The sequence below is a fragment of the Nomascus leucogenys genome, chromosome 17 (genome assembly GCF_006542625.1).
Source record: "Nomascus leucogenys isolate Asia chromosome 17, Asia_NLE_v1, whole genome shotgun sequence".
In the NCBI taxonomy this organism is placed as follows: Eukaryota; Metazoa; Chordata; class Mammalia; order Primates; family Hylobatidae; genus Nomascus; species Nomascus leucogenys.
Genome location: NC_044397.1, coordinates 51174573 through 51189527, shown reverse-complemented (window position 1 = coordinate 51189527; position 14955 = coordinate 51174573). Strand labels below are relative to the sequence as shown.

Below are 14955 nucleotides of genomic sequence, written 5' to 3'. Positions count from 1 at the left end.
TCTGCAATTTTGATAGAGATTCTATTGAATCTGTGGATTGCCTTCAATAGTATGGAAATTTTAACAATATCAGTTCTTCTAATTCATAAATAAATGTCTTGTTTGTGTCTTTAATTTTTTTCACAAATGTCTTATAGTTTTCAGTGTACATAACTTTTACTTCCATTTATTCTTAAATGATTTATTCTTCTTGATGCTATTATAAGTGAAATTATTTTCTTGATTTCTTTTTCAGATAATTTGTTATTCATATAGAGAAATGCAACTGATTTCTGTATATTGATTTTGTATCTTGCAACACTATTGAGTTGATTTATTAGTCTTAACAGTTTTTTTGTGGAGTCTTTATGGTTTTCTATATACAAGATTATATTATCTGCAAACACAGACAATGTTACTTTTTCTGTCTCAAGTGCCTTTATTTCTTTTTCTTGTGTAAGTGCTCTGTTTAAATATTTAAAGATGAATTAATGCCAATCCTCCTCAAACTCATTCAAAAAATTAGAGACCTCTTTAAACTTATTTTACAAGGCTAGCATTATCCTCATACCAAAGCCAGATAACAGCACTCCAAGAAAAGATAATTACAAGTCAATATTCCTGATGAACACAGGTGCAAAAATCTTTGAAAAACACTAGCAAACTGAATTAAACAACACATTAAAATGATCATACACCATAATCTAGCAGGATTTTTTTGGCATGCAAGGATGATTTAACATAAGCAAATCAGTAAGTGTGACACACTATAGGAATCTGTAGAAACACTACACTTCCAGTGGGCAACCTTGTTTTTTCCTGATTTTAGAGGAGAAGTTTCAACTTTGGACCCTTGAATATGATGTTAGTGGTGGACTTACCATATGTATATGGCCTTAATTATATTATGTTTCTTCTACACCTAATTTGTTGAGATTTTTTATCATAAAAGAATGCCAAGCAAGGTACAGTGGGTCACACCTGTGATCTCAGTGCTTTAGGAAGCCACAGCAGGAGAATCATATGAGACCAGAAGTTCGAGATGAGCCTGAGCAACATATTGAGACACTGTCTCTACCAAAAATTTGTAGTCTTATCCCAAAGTCCATTGTGTCATTTATATGCCTTTGCATCCTCATAGATTAACTCCCACTTATGAGTGAGAACAAGTGGTGTTTGGTTTTCCATTGCTGAGTTACTTCACTTAGAATAATAATCTCCCATCTAGATCACTGCAAATGCCATTAATTCATTCATTTTTATGGCCGAGTAGTATTTTATTTTATAAATATATATAAAAATATATATATGATATATATCATATATATATATATCAGTTTATTTATCCATTCATTGATTGTTGGGCATTTGGGTTGGTTCCAAAATTTGCATTTGTAAATTGTGCTACTATAAACATGTGTGTACAAGTACCTTTTTCAAATAATGACTTGTTTTCCTCTAGGTAGATACCCAGTAGTGGGATTGCTGGGTCAAATGGTAGGTCTACTTTAAGTTCTTTAAAGAAATCTCCACACTATTGTCCATAGTGATTGTACTAGTTTATATTCCCACCAGCAGTGCAGTTCACCACATCCACATCAACATCTACTATTTTTTGATTTTTTTTATTATGGCCATTCTTGCAGGAGTAAGGTGGTATCACACTGTGGTTTTGATTTGCATTTCCCCGATCACTAGTGATGTTGAGCATTTTTTCATACGTTGGTTAGCCATTTGTATATTTTCTTCTGAGAATTATCTAGTCATTTTCTTAGCCCACTTTTTGATGGCATTGTTACATTTTTCTTGTTAATTTGTTTGAGTTCATTGTAGATTCTGGATATTAGTCCATTGTCAGATGTCTAGATTGTGAAAATTTTTTCCCACTCTGTGGGTTGTCCGTTTGCTCTGTTGACTGTTTCTTTTGCTGTGCAAAGGTCTTTAGTTTAATTAAGTCCTAGCTATTTATCTTTGTTTTTATTGCATTTGCTTTGGGGTTCTTGGTCATGAAGTCCTTGCTTAAGTCAATGTCTAGAAGAGTTTTTCCAATGTTATCTTCTAAAATTTTTAGTTTCAGGTCTCAGATTTAAGTCCTTAATCCATCTTGAGTTGATTTTTTATAACACGAGAGATGAGGATCCAATTTCATGTGGCTAGTCAATTTTCCCAGCACCATTTGTTGCAAAAGGTGTCTTTTCCCCACTTTATGTTTTTGTTTGCTCTGTTGGAGATCAGTTAGCTGTAAGTACTTGGGTTTATTTCTGGGCTTTCTATTCTGTTCCATTGGTTTATGTGCCTATTTTTGTACCTTGCTGTTTTTGTGACTATGGCCTTATAGTATAGTTTGAAATCAGGTAATTTGATGCCTCCAGATTTGTTTTTTGCTCAGTCTTGCTTTGGGCTCTTCTTTGGTTCCATATGAATTTTAGAATTTTATTTTCTAATTCTGTGAAGAGTAATGGTGGTATTTTGATGGAAATTGCATTGAATTTATAGAGTGCTTTTGGCAGTATGAGCATTTTCACAATATTGAATGTACCCATCCATGAGCATGGGATGTGTTTCCATGAGTCATCTATGATTTCTTTCAGCAGTGTTTTGTAGTTTTCCTTGTAGAAGTCTTTTACCTCCTTGGTTTGGTATATTCCTATTTTATTTTTTATTGCAGCTATTGCAACAGGGATTGAGTTCTTGATTTGATTCTCAGCTTGGTCGATGTTGTTGTATAGAAGAGCTACTGATTTGTGTATATTAATTTTGTATCTGGAAACTTTGCTGAATTTTTTTTATCAGTTCTAGGAGCTTTCTGGAGGAGTCTGTAGGGTTTCTAGGTAAACAATCACACCATCAGCAAACAGTGACCGTTTGACTTTCTCTGTACCAATTTGGATGCCTTTTATTTCTTTCTCTTGACTGATTGCTCTGGCTAGGAATTCCAGGACTGTATTGAAGAAGAGTGGTGAGAGTGGGCATCCTTGTCTTGTTCCAGTTCTCAAAGGGAATGCTTTCAACTTATTCAGTTTTATGTTGGCTGTGGGTTTGTCATAGATGGATTTTATCATTATTGAGGTGTGTCCCTTGTATGCCAATTTTGCTGAGAGTTTTAATCACAAAGGGATGCTGGATTTTGTTGAATGCTTTTTCCACATCTATTGAGATGATCAAGTGATTTTTGTTTTTAATTCTGTTTATGTGGTGTATCACCTTTATTGACTTGGATACGTTAAACCATCCCTGCATCCCTGGTATAAAACCCATTTGATCATGGTGAATTGTCTTTTCGATCTGTTGTTGGATTCAGTTAGCTAGTATTTTGTTAAGGGTTTCAGTGTCTGTGTTTATTTGGGATATGGCTTTCTAGTTTATGTGTGTAAAGTTGTTCACAGTACCCTTGAATGATCTTTTGTATTTCTGTGATGTCAGCTGTAATATCTCCCATTTCATTTCTTATTGAGCTTATTTGGATTTTCTCTCTTCTTTTCTTGGTTAATCTTGCTAATGGTCTATCAGTTGTACTTTTTCAAAGAACCAGCTTTTTATTTCATTTATCTTTTGTATTTTCTTGTTTAAATTTCACTTAGTTCTGCTCTGATCTTGGTTATTTCCTTTCTTCTGCTGGGTTTGGGTTTGATTTTTTCTTGTTTCTCTAGTTTCTTGAGGTGTAACCTTAGATTGTCTGTTTGTGCTCTCTCAGACTTTTTGATGTAGGCATTTAGGGATATTAACTTTCCTCTTAGCACTGCCTTTGCTGTGTCCCAGAAGTTTTGATAGGTTGTGTCATTGTTGTTGTTCAGTTTGAAGAATTTTCTTATTTCCATCTTGATTTCATTTTTGACCCAATGCTCATTCAGGAACAGGTTACTTAATTTCCATGCATTTGCATGGATTTGAAGGCTCCTTTTGGAGTTGATTTCCAGTTTTATTTCACTATGGTCTGAGAGAGTGATATAATTTCAATTGTCTTAAATTTATTGAAGCTCATTTTGTGGCCTATCATATGATCTATCTTGGAGAAAGTTCCATGCATTGTTGAATAGAATGTATATTCTGCAGTTCTGGGTGGAATTTGTATATATATCTGTTAAGTCCATTTGTTCCAGGGTATAGTTTAAATCCATTTTTTCTTTGTTGACTTTCTGTCTTGATGACCTGTCTAGTGCTGTCAATGAAGTATTGAAGTCCCCCACTATTATCGTGTTGCTGTCTATCTCATTTCTTAGGTCTACTAGTAATTGTTTTATAAATTTGGGACCTCTATTATTAGGTGCATATGTTTAGGATTGTGATATTTTCCCGTTGGACAAGGCCTATCATTATATGATGTCTCTTTCTTTTTTTTTTTAACTGCTATTGCTTTAAAGTTTGTTTTGTCTGATATAAGAATAGTTACTCCTGCTCGCTTCTGGTGTCCATTTGCAGGAAATGTCTTTTTCCCCCACCTTTACCTTAAGTTTATGCAAGTCCTTATATGTTAGGTGAGTGTCTTGAAGGCACTAGATAGTTCCTTGGTGAATTCCTTTCCATTCTGCTATTCTGTATCTTTTAAGCAGAGCATTTAGGCCATTTACATTCAATGTTAGTATTGAGATGTGAGGTACCATTCCATTCCTTGTGCTGTTTGTTGCCTGCGTACCTTGGTTTTTGTGTTTTTTGTTTTTTATTGTATTTTTATTTTATAGGTCCTGTGAGATTTATGCTTCAAAGAGGTTTTGTTTTGATGTGTTTCCAAGATTTGTTTCAAGATTTAGAGCTCCTTTTAGCAGTTCTTGTAGTGGTGGCTTAGTAGTAGTGAATTCTCTCAGCATTTGGTTGTCTGAAAAAGACTATATCTTTTCTTTCTATATGAAGCTCGCTTTCACTGCATACAAAATTCTTGGCTGATAATCGTTTTGTTTGAGGAGGCTGAAGATAGGGCTCCTATCCCTTCTAGCCTGCAGGGTTTCTGCTGATAAATCTGCTGTTAATCTGATAGAGGTTACCTAGTGCTTTTGTCTCACAGTTCATAAAATTCTTTCCTTAATCTTAACTTTAGATAACTTGATGATAATGTCTCTAGGCAGTGATCTTCTTGTGATGAATTTCCTAGGTGTTCTTTACGCTTCTTATATTTGGATGTCTTGGCCTCTAGCAAGGCCTGGGAAGTTTTCCTTGATTATTCTCCCAAATATGTTTTCCAAACTTTTATATTGCTGTTTTTCCTCAGGAACACTGATTATTCCTATGTTTGGTCATTTAACATAATCCCAGACTTCTTGAAGGCTTTGTTCATATTTTCTTATTCTTTTTCTTTGTCTTTGTTGGATCAGGTTAATTCACTTGTTCAATTCTATTACTGAGACTTTCCAGAGCATTTTGCATTTCTATAAGTGTGTTCACTCTTTCCTGAAGTTTTGAATGTTTTTTTATTTATGCTATCTGTTTCTTTGAATATTTCGCCCTTCAATTCTTGTACTTTTTTTTTCTAATTTCCTTACATTGGGCTTCGCCTTTCTCTGGTGTCTCCCTGATTAGCTTAATAACTAACTTCCTGAATTCTTTTTCGGGTAAATCAGGGATTTCTTCTTGGTTTGGATCCATTGCTGGTGAGCTAATGTGATTTTTTTGGAGATGTTAAAGAAACTTGTTTTGTCATATTACCAGAGTTTGTTTTCTGGTTCTTTCTCATTTGGGTAAGTTCTGTCAGAGGGAAGGTCTAGGGCTGAAGGCTGTTGTTCAGATTCTTTTGTCTCACAGGGTGTTCCCTTGATGTAGTACTTGCCTCCTTTTTCCTATGGATGCGGCTTCCTGAGAGCCAAGCTGTAGTGATTGTTATCTCTCTTCTGGGTCTAGCCACCCAGCAAGTCTATCCAGCTTCAGGCCAGTACTGGGGGTTGTCTGCACAGAGTCCTGTGATGTGAACCATCTATGAGTCTCTCGGCATGGATACCAGCACCTGTTCCAGTGGAGGTAGCAGGGGGGTAAAATGGGCACTTAGCTCTGGTGGTTTAATTCACTGCTTTTGTGCTGGTTGGCCTCCTGCCAGAAGGTGGCACTTTCCGGAAAGCATCAGCTGTGGTGGTATGGGGAGGAACAGGTGATCAGCAGGGCCCTAGAACTCCCAAGATTATATGCCCTTTGTCTTCAGTTACCAGGGTGGGTAGCGAAGGACCATCAGGTGGGGGCAGGGTTAGGCATGTCTGAGCTCTAACTCTCCTTGGGTGGGGCTTGCTACAGCTGCTGTCCAGGATGGGGGTGAGGTTCTCAGGTCACTGGAGTTATGCTCCTTGGAGGATTATGGCTGCCTCTACCATGTCATGCAGGTTGTTCAGGGAAGTGGGGGAAAGCTGGCAGTCACAGGCCTCACCTAGCTTTCACACAATCCAAAGGGTCGGTCTCACTCCCACCGTGCTCCCCACAACGGCACCAACTCTGTTTCCAGGCAATGGGCGAGCAGGACTGAGAACTTGCCGAGGCCACCCACCTCCCAGCTGTGGCTTTCCTTCTCCCCCCACCTGTGGAGTCTGCACACCGGATTCACACCCTCACCCAAGTTCTGGCCAGTTCAAATTGTTACAATCAGTTCAAATTGTTACAAAGTTCAGCTGGAACTGAACTTCTCCCTATGGTCTTTTCCCAGTGCCTCTGGCTGTCCTTACAAAGGACTCCTGTGAGGCCAGGCAAAAATGGCTGGCTAGGGAGACCAGCGAGTTCCCAGGGCTTTTCCCGCTGCTTCCTCTACCCCTATATTTCACTCAGCTCTCTAAATTGACTCAGCTTCAGGTAAGGTCAGAATCTTCTCCCATAATCTAGGCAGTCAGTTTCCCCATTGGGGCTGTATGTTCCAGGGCAGACGATCTCCCCTTCCCCCTTCCACAGTTTGGGTACTCACAGTATTTGGAATGTCTCCCAGATCCTGCAGAAGCAATCCGCTTCCTTCAGGGGATCTGTGGTTCCTCTCACGTTTCCTCATGTATTCCTGCAGTTGTTCTGTGCAAAAGTTCATGATGGAGCCTCCACACAGTACTCTGTCTGTCCAAGTCGGAGCTGCAATCTAGTCCTGCTTCTTGTATGCCATGATCTGCCAGAAGCCCTGCTTTGATCCTTTAGTGGTGTCATGTTTCCCTGTTTATTTATGATCCCTCATGTCCTTGTGCTAGTTCCCATATATTTAAAGAAGTGGGCACCTCTTCCAGTATTTACAACTGAATTTGGCAGAGAAAACCCTCTAGTAGTCAGCCAATCCATAGATTCCTGGCAGGCTGATTAGTGAGGCCTATGGTTGAGCTTGCTGCAGAAGATAGCCCTTGAATAAGTTTTCCCGACTCCTGGGTCGAGGGAAAGGAGGGCTTGGCCTGAGAGCAGACCTCGATCCTGAGTCTGTGGGTGCAGGCCTAGGTCCTGAGTCCATGAGGAAGTATCTGGTGCCAGAGTTCTCTGTGGTGGGCCTGGTACCTGGATCTGCAAGGGAAGTTCTGAACCCTGAGTCTGTGGGAGCGGAGTAGGGCCTGGGTCTGTGGAACCAACCAGCCTGAAGCCTGGGTCTATGAGAATTTACCTGGAGCTGGGGCAGTCCTTGAGTCTAGATTGGGGGCCAGCACAGTACAGGGTGTGCCTAAACATGGTTCTTTAGGGGCTAGCCTGATGCTAGGGCAAGCCTAGAGCCTTGGTCTACAGGCACAGGCCTGGAACTTGGATCCACAGAGGCTGGCCTGGTGCCAGGGCCTACAGTGAAGCTGGGGGCTCACTTCACTATCCTTCTCAATCACGGAGGGATCTCTGTGCTGTGGCCTTGTGGTCTTAGGGGATAGGTGACATGAATAATGTGAAACTGTACTTCCTACCCTCTTCAGTGTGTCTCTTCTCATTTCTGTGCTCCACCCAGGTGTTGTAGTCACTCATTGGAATTCTTTTGCTCTCATGAAGATATTTTCATGCATGGACGGATGTTACTTTGAGGGGACAAGTGCAAGAAACTCCTGTTTCACCACCTTGCTTACATCACTCTTTGTGAATTTTTAAGTAAACATTTTTAATTTTGAAATAGATTTAGATTTACAGAAAAAATGCAGTTAATGCAGAGAACTCATATGTACACCCCACACCTAGTTATCTTACTATTAACATCTTACATTAGTATAATTATTTGGTTACACTTCATAAACAAATGTTGATAAATTATCTTTCGGTAGTTTATATTTTATTCAGATTTCCTTGGTTTTTACCTAATTTTATTTTTCTTTCAGGATCCAATTCAGTATACCACAATGCATTTATTCATCATATTTTCTTAGGTTGTAATTTTTCAGACTTTCCTTATTTTTTATGACCTTCACAGTTTTGAATACTAATGTCAGGCAATTTTAAAATGTCTCTCAGTAAACATTAGTATGATAATTTTCTCATAATTCGACTTAGGTTATGGACTTAGTGGAAGAAGACCACAGAAGTATGAAAACATTCTCATCATACCATACCAAGGATCTATGCGTGTATGGAATCAAATACATTTATTTTATGCTTAGGGTTCATAACACAATACTACTTTGCTTAATTTTTGTTAAATTTTTTCAATTTTGACAGTTGAGAATTATTTCAGTTGGCACCTGTGTCTCTTTGACATGTCTTCATCATTCTTACTGTTTTAAGCACTTCTTCACTCTCTGCTGGTACTACAAGATGCTCCAGGCTTAACTTGTGTATTTTTTGCTCCAGTCCTAGAATTTCTCCAAGAGGCCCTTATTAATTTTATTGAAGAATGGTATTAGAAACTAACTTCTGAGAGGTAACTGTGCACATTGCTACAGTGTTACTTTTGCATCTAGGATTTCTCAACTGCAAAGACATATAAGTGTATACTAACAATTTCTACACACATATATATACTTATTTCTATGTGTGACCAACTGTTTTTATACTAATTTAAACAAATTCATTGGATGCCTCCAACTGTAATCCATTATTACATGGATCAGTCTAGCTTTCTTCCTTGCTTATTTGTAATCTTCCACTCTAATAGTGAGAAACCTAGCTTCCAACCATCTTCTATCCATTTATTTGTTTAATTCCAGTATATATGTAGTGGTTTCAGAATTGTTAACTCCCATGGAAACAACTTTTTCAAGTCTTTAGTTGAAAATAGTCCTTGTGCGTATTTCCTTTCCTTTTAATCGTATAGACTACTTATTTCTAAATTAACGTAGGTCAGCACCTATTCCTCACCCCATTCAGTGAAGTTGTTTCCAACATTTGTAGGAGAGTTAGAATCTTTCTTCATATTCTGCATTCCATCCTGGGATCACTAAACTCATAATTAAATTTTTAAAATTTGCATAACTAAAGTTGTCTTTATGCTGTAAAGTTGGTTTTCAAAGATACACTATTTTATGTATCCACCATTACAGTGTAATACAGAATAGTTTCACCACCCTAAATAATTTTTTTTTTTTTGAGCTGGAGTCTTGCTCCGTTGCCCAGGCTGGAGTGTAGTGGCACAATCTCATGTCATTGCAACCTTTGTCTTCTGGTTTGGTTGATTCTCCTGCCTCAGCCTCCCGAGTAGCTAGGATTACAGGTGTGTGCCACCAGGCCCAGCTAATTTTTTTGTATTTTTAGTAGAGATAGGGTTTCACCATGTTGGCTGGGCTGGTCTTGAACTCATGACCTCAGGTCATTCGCCCACCTTGGCTTCCCAAAGTGCTAGGATTACACATGTGAGCCACCATGCCTGGCCCCTAAAACAATTCTCACGTTCACTTATTCCACCTTCCCACCCACTTTGAACAACAGCAACCACTGTTATGTTTACAAAAAGTCATATAACTGAAATCATACAGTATGTACATATATCAGGCTGACTTTTTTATTTAATAATAGGCATTTAATATTCCTCCATGTTGTTGTATGAATTAATAAGTCATCCTTTTTTTCCACTGAGGAATATGCCATTGTCTGGTTGCTGCAGTTTATCCATTCAGCTACTAAAGGATATTTTAGTTGCTTCCAGCTACTATGAATAAAGTTTCTAATAGCACTTTTGCATACTGGTTTTGTGTGGGCATACATTTTCAGATAAACTGGGTAAATACCTAAGAACACAGTTACTGGATCATAAGAAAGACAATATTTTAGCTCTAATGTGCACTGTCAAACTGTCTTCCAATGGGCCTGTACCATATTGCAGTTCCAGAAGCAATGGATGAGGTTTTCTGTTTCCCTGCATCTGCACCAGCAATTGGTATTGTCAGGTTTTTGGATTTTAGCCATTCTAATAGGTATAGCAGTATCTCATTATTGTTCTAGTTTGCATTTCCCAAATGGCAAATGGTTAGTATCTTTTCACATGCTTATTTGCAATTAGTATATCCTCTTTAGTGTGAGTTGTCCAGATAAGAGTTTTCTGTATCTTGTGGATACAAGCTCTTTACTATAAATATGTGTTTCTCAAATAGTGTCTCTCAGTCTGAAGCTTGCCTATCTATTCTCTTAACAATGTCCTTTACAGGAAAATTGTTTTTATTTTAATAAAGTGTAACAAATTTTTTTTTCTTTTATGAATTGTGCTTTTGGTATTGTGTCTGAAAATTAATTCTAAAACCCAACATCTCATTAATTTTCTTATTTTTCTTCTAGAAGTTTTATAGTTTTGAATTTTACATTTGTGTCTATTACTCTTTTGAGATAATTTTTGTGAATAGTGTAATGTATATGTCTAGGTACATTATTGATCTTATGGAGTTCTATATTGATCATATGGAGTTGAGAAAGAAACATTTGTTGAAAATACTATACATTCTCAATTAGGTTGTGTTTGTGCCTTTGTCTCTTCATGTATTTTTAATCACAGATGTGAAAAATATTCTAAAGCTTTTTGATGTAAGAATAATAGATTTAGACCAGGTTTATTATTAAACAAGCAATTGTTCTTCTCACCAATGATCTTAGCATTGAACGAAAGTACACACAGTTTCTAGGTATTCATTTTTTGTTGTGTTGTATTCACTACTCCTTCTCAGGGACAGTTTTTTTTCTGACAGACACTAAACTAAAGGAAAAATATTGAGCAAAGTAACTCAAATTATGAAAAAACAGCGCTAATAGTCTGTAATGGAAAATAGAATATTAATAAGCAATTACCACAGACTATGACAAGTTTTATAAAGAAATGCAGGTGATTGGAAGCACAGAATAGGTGTACTATAGCATAGAGTGATCAGAAATAGTTTTTTGAAGCAATATTCAAGTGTTACCTTTATGTTGATTCAGAGTGATCCAGGTGAAAACTAGAAATGGGAGAGGTGGAGGGAGAAACGTTGTTCTGGGAGAGAAATATATTTTTTGCTGACAAAGCATAGATTCTTTTTATCAGATTAAAAAAAGATAAAATTAAATGTGTCAATGGCAAGAGGTAAAGCTAAAGAGCTAGGCAGGAATGGCACCCCAAAATGTTACAGCAATTATTCCGGTGATGATGTTGAAAGAGAGACAATATTTGATTTGCAGTTTTGGAAGCTCCTTATTACTGCAGGGTGGAAAAGATATGGGGTAAAGCAACAGTAAAGATAGAAAATCACATTCAAAGGTTGTGTGGTAATCTAGGCAGCCTGGTAATGATGTTAAGAGTTGAAATTCAAATAGTAATAACAGGATAAATCAGCAGGACTTGCTGATTCATTGGAAATTGGGGAAAAAAAAGAAAAAAGCAGGATGACTTGAAGCTCTCTTAATTGCAGAATGATTGCAATATAATGCCATTGCTGTGTTAGTAAACAGCAAAATAAGTACAGATTTGGGAAGATCACAAGATAAGTCCTGGCCATGTTGAGTTTGATGTGCCTGGGAAATATTAAAGTGAATATTTTCAATAGTCAGATGGTCCTAAATCTCAGAAGAGAAGTTTTGAATTAAAGATATAGGCCTGGAAATTCTCAATGATGTAACTGAAATTGAAACAGCTGAGATTGTTAAGGCTTGGGTAAAGAATGAAAAGAATATGGCATAGGACATAGTTCTTAGAAGTACTAGCATAGAATGAAGGGTAGAAACAGAGGGCCTTGGAAAAACGTACTGGGGACGGCCAAGGAAATAGGAAGAGAAATAGATGACTGTGATGTTTAAAAATCAAGGGAAAATAAAGTTTTAGATGCATGAGTTGGCCATCAGAGTTAAATTATGTTGAGAGGTCCAATTAGATAAGACATGAAAAATGTTCACTGATTTATTTTGCAAGAATGTTTTTAGTCACCTTGGTGAAATAAGTTTCAGAGCATTTCTGTTGGCTCAATCCAGATTACACTGGATTCGTCGTGAATGGAAAATGGATATATTATAAAAGAGAAAGCCATCTGAGAACCAGCCTAAATTCGGCCCATAAGGACCATCTGGGGAAGAAGGTGACACCAACAGAGTCTGTGTGGAGTGAGCCACAGAGCAACAGAACAGCTGGAAACCACCCCTGGGGAACCTGCATCGGCTGCCTCAAGTCCTGTGACCATCATCACATTGGTCCTTTGCCCTCTCCCATCTCCGGGCCTGCTGTCTGGAATGTAGATGTGGCCACATTGAACCACAAAGATGAGGACCACATTCAGCCTCTCTCAGACTTCAAAGAGCAGAATGTCAGAAAAGCCTTGAATCTCTGACCTCCAGACATTGTTTGTGTGACAGGTAGATGAAGTTCAATCTTGCTTAAAATGTTATTTGGGGGGTTTCGTCACTCCGAACATAATTTAATTCTTGCTAAAAAACCTGCTGCCTTAACAATGCTAGCTTCACTCCTGCAGATAAGTTTGTGTGTTTGGTGACAGAAAGCTGAAGGAGCTTTCCTCCCATAGCCTCTATTGAATATTTAGAGCAGCAATAGTGAGTGTCTTTTTATCACAAAAGGAGAGCTCTTGAGGCAGAAGGAAGGGGTAGCTGGCAAGAGTGTGAAATAGTAACTGTGGAGAGTGTGGAGTGAACCAAGTAAGGGATTAATAGATTTATAATTATTACTTTGAAAATAATAGAGTTAATAGATTTATAATTATTGCTGTGAAAATAATAGAGTTACAAGCAACACCAAGAGCCCATTTGAGACTACTAAGAATGAATGTTTCATGATATCATTTTAATGGTAATGGTTTTGAATTTCTTGGTTTTTTTATTAAAGAAAACTGCAGAAAACATAAATGTCCAGATCAACAAATCAACACAGAGAACACCCATAGAACCAGTTCCCAGGTCAAGAAATAGAATATGATGAGAGCCGCTGGGCCTCTGCCCACATGACACCCCTTTCACTTTTCCAGTATTTATTTCTATTACCATAGTATAGCTCTATCTGGTTTTAAGACTTTACTGAATGGTACCATAGAGTATGTGCTCTTCTGCGTCGAACCTCCTGTGTTCGATACATTTATGAGATTTATCAATTTTGTTGTCTATAGCTATACTTGTTGATTTTCTTCGATGTCTGATATTTAATTATATGAATATGCCACAACTTATTAAGCTGTAGATAGACATTAGGGGTATTTACAGTTTTGACCTCTTAAAGATAACTATGATGGATTATGCCAGGTAATTATTGTGATATTATTGCATAAGTTTCTTAGTGTACAGATACACAAATTCCTATTGCATATATACCTAGGAATGGAATTAGAGTTCATAGTGTAAGCACATCTTACACTTAGCAGACATGTTAAACTGTGTTCCAAAGTGCTAGTACTAATTTGGTGGTATTCCCACCACATTGCATGAGCCTTCCTATATTGCTTCACATATTCCTTCACAGGTCAATACTTGAAATAATACTTGAAAATAACAATCTTCTAAATTTGGAGATTCTAATGGGAGCATACTATCTCACTGTGCTTTCATTTACATTTGAGTTGCTGCTAAAGAGATGAAATGGCTTCATGTATTTATTCACTTTTTAGATATTCTGTTTTGTGAAGTGAGTGTAAAGTGTTTTGTTGATTTTAAAAAATAGTATGCCTTTTCTTATTGATCTATGGAAATTTTTAATATATTCTGAATATGAGCTTTCCCATTCTACTCTACATCTTTCATTCTTAATAGTGTCTTTTGGTGAACAGAACTTAATTTTAATGGAGTTCAATTTGTACATTTTTCCTTTTTGGGTGGTATTTTTAACCCCATTTAAGCAATACTTCCCTATACCAAAATCAAGAGTATTTACCTCCATATTATTGTCTAGGAACTTTAAAGCTTTGGTGCTCTAACTTCGATCATATTAAACCTAGATTTTTTCTGAACAGAGTTTGAAGTTAGGAATCACATTTTCCTTTGTTTCCATGCAGCCATCCAAATGACCGACCATCATTTATAGAAAATATTTTCCTTTGATTATTTACCTCAAATCTCACCTTTATCATATACAAAAGTCCATATATACACATTCAGATGCCTAAATTCTCTCCTTTAATATCATTTGTTCATTTCTCTAACCTCGTGCTAATATGACAATGTCCTAACAATTCTTTATATTGTCTTGATATCTAGTAGATCAAGGCTTCATAGCTGCTATAGTCTGAATATTTGTGTCCTCTACAAAATTAATATGTTACAGTCTAATCCCCAGTGTGATGGCATTTGGAGGTGGGGCTTTTAGAAGATGATTGGGTAATGAAAGTGAACACCTCTTGAATGGAATTGGTGTCCTTATAAAAGAAACCCCAGAGAGCTCTTTCACCATGTATATTCAGGTAAAGACACAGTGAGAAGACAATACTCTATAAACCAAGAAGTGCACCCTCACCATCTGCCAGCACCTTCATCTTGGATTTCCCAGCCTCCAGAATTATGGGGAATAAATTTCTGTTATTTCTAAGCCACCCAGCCTTATGGTATTCTGTTGTAGCAGCCCAAATTGACTATGGCAATTTCTCTTCTTTAAAAAAAAAAAAAAATCTTTGCTATTCTTTATCCTCAAAAATCTTCAGAAGAAATGTAAAATTGTTTGTCAATCACCACAAATGACCTTTTGAGATTTTT

General features: G+C 37.1%; 1 pseudogene; it reads left to right on the top strand.

The window, feature by feature from the left end:
* Window positions 1-12596, top strand: part of LOC100588552 — a 109887-nt pseudogene extending 97291 nt beyond the window's left edge.
* Window positions 12597-14955: the final 2359 nt, after the last annotated feature.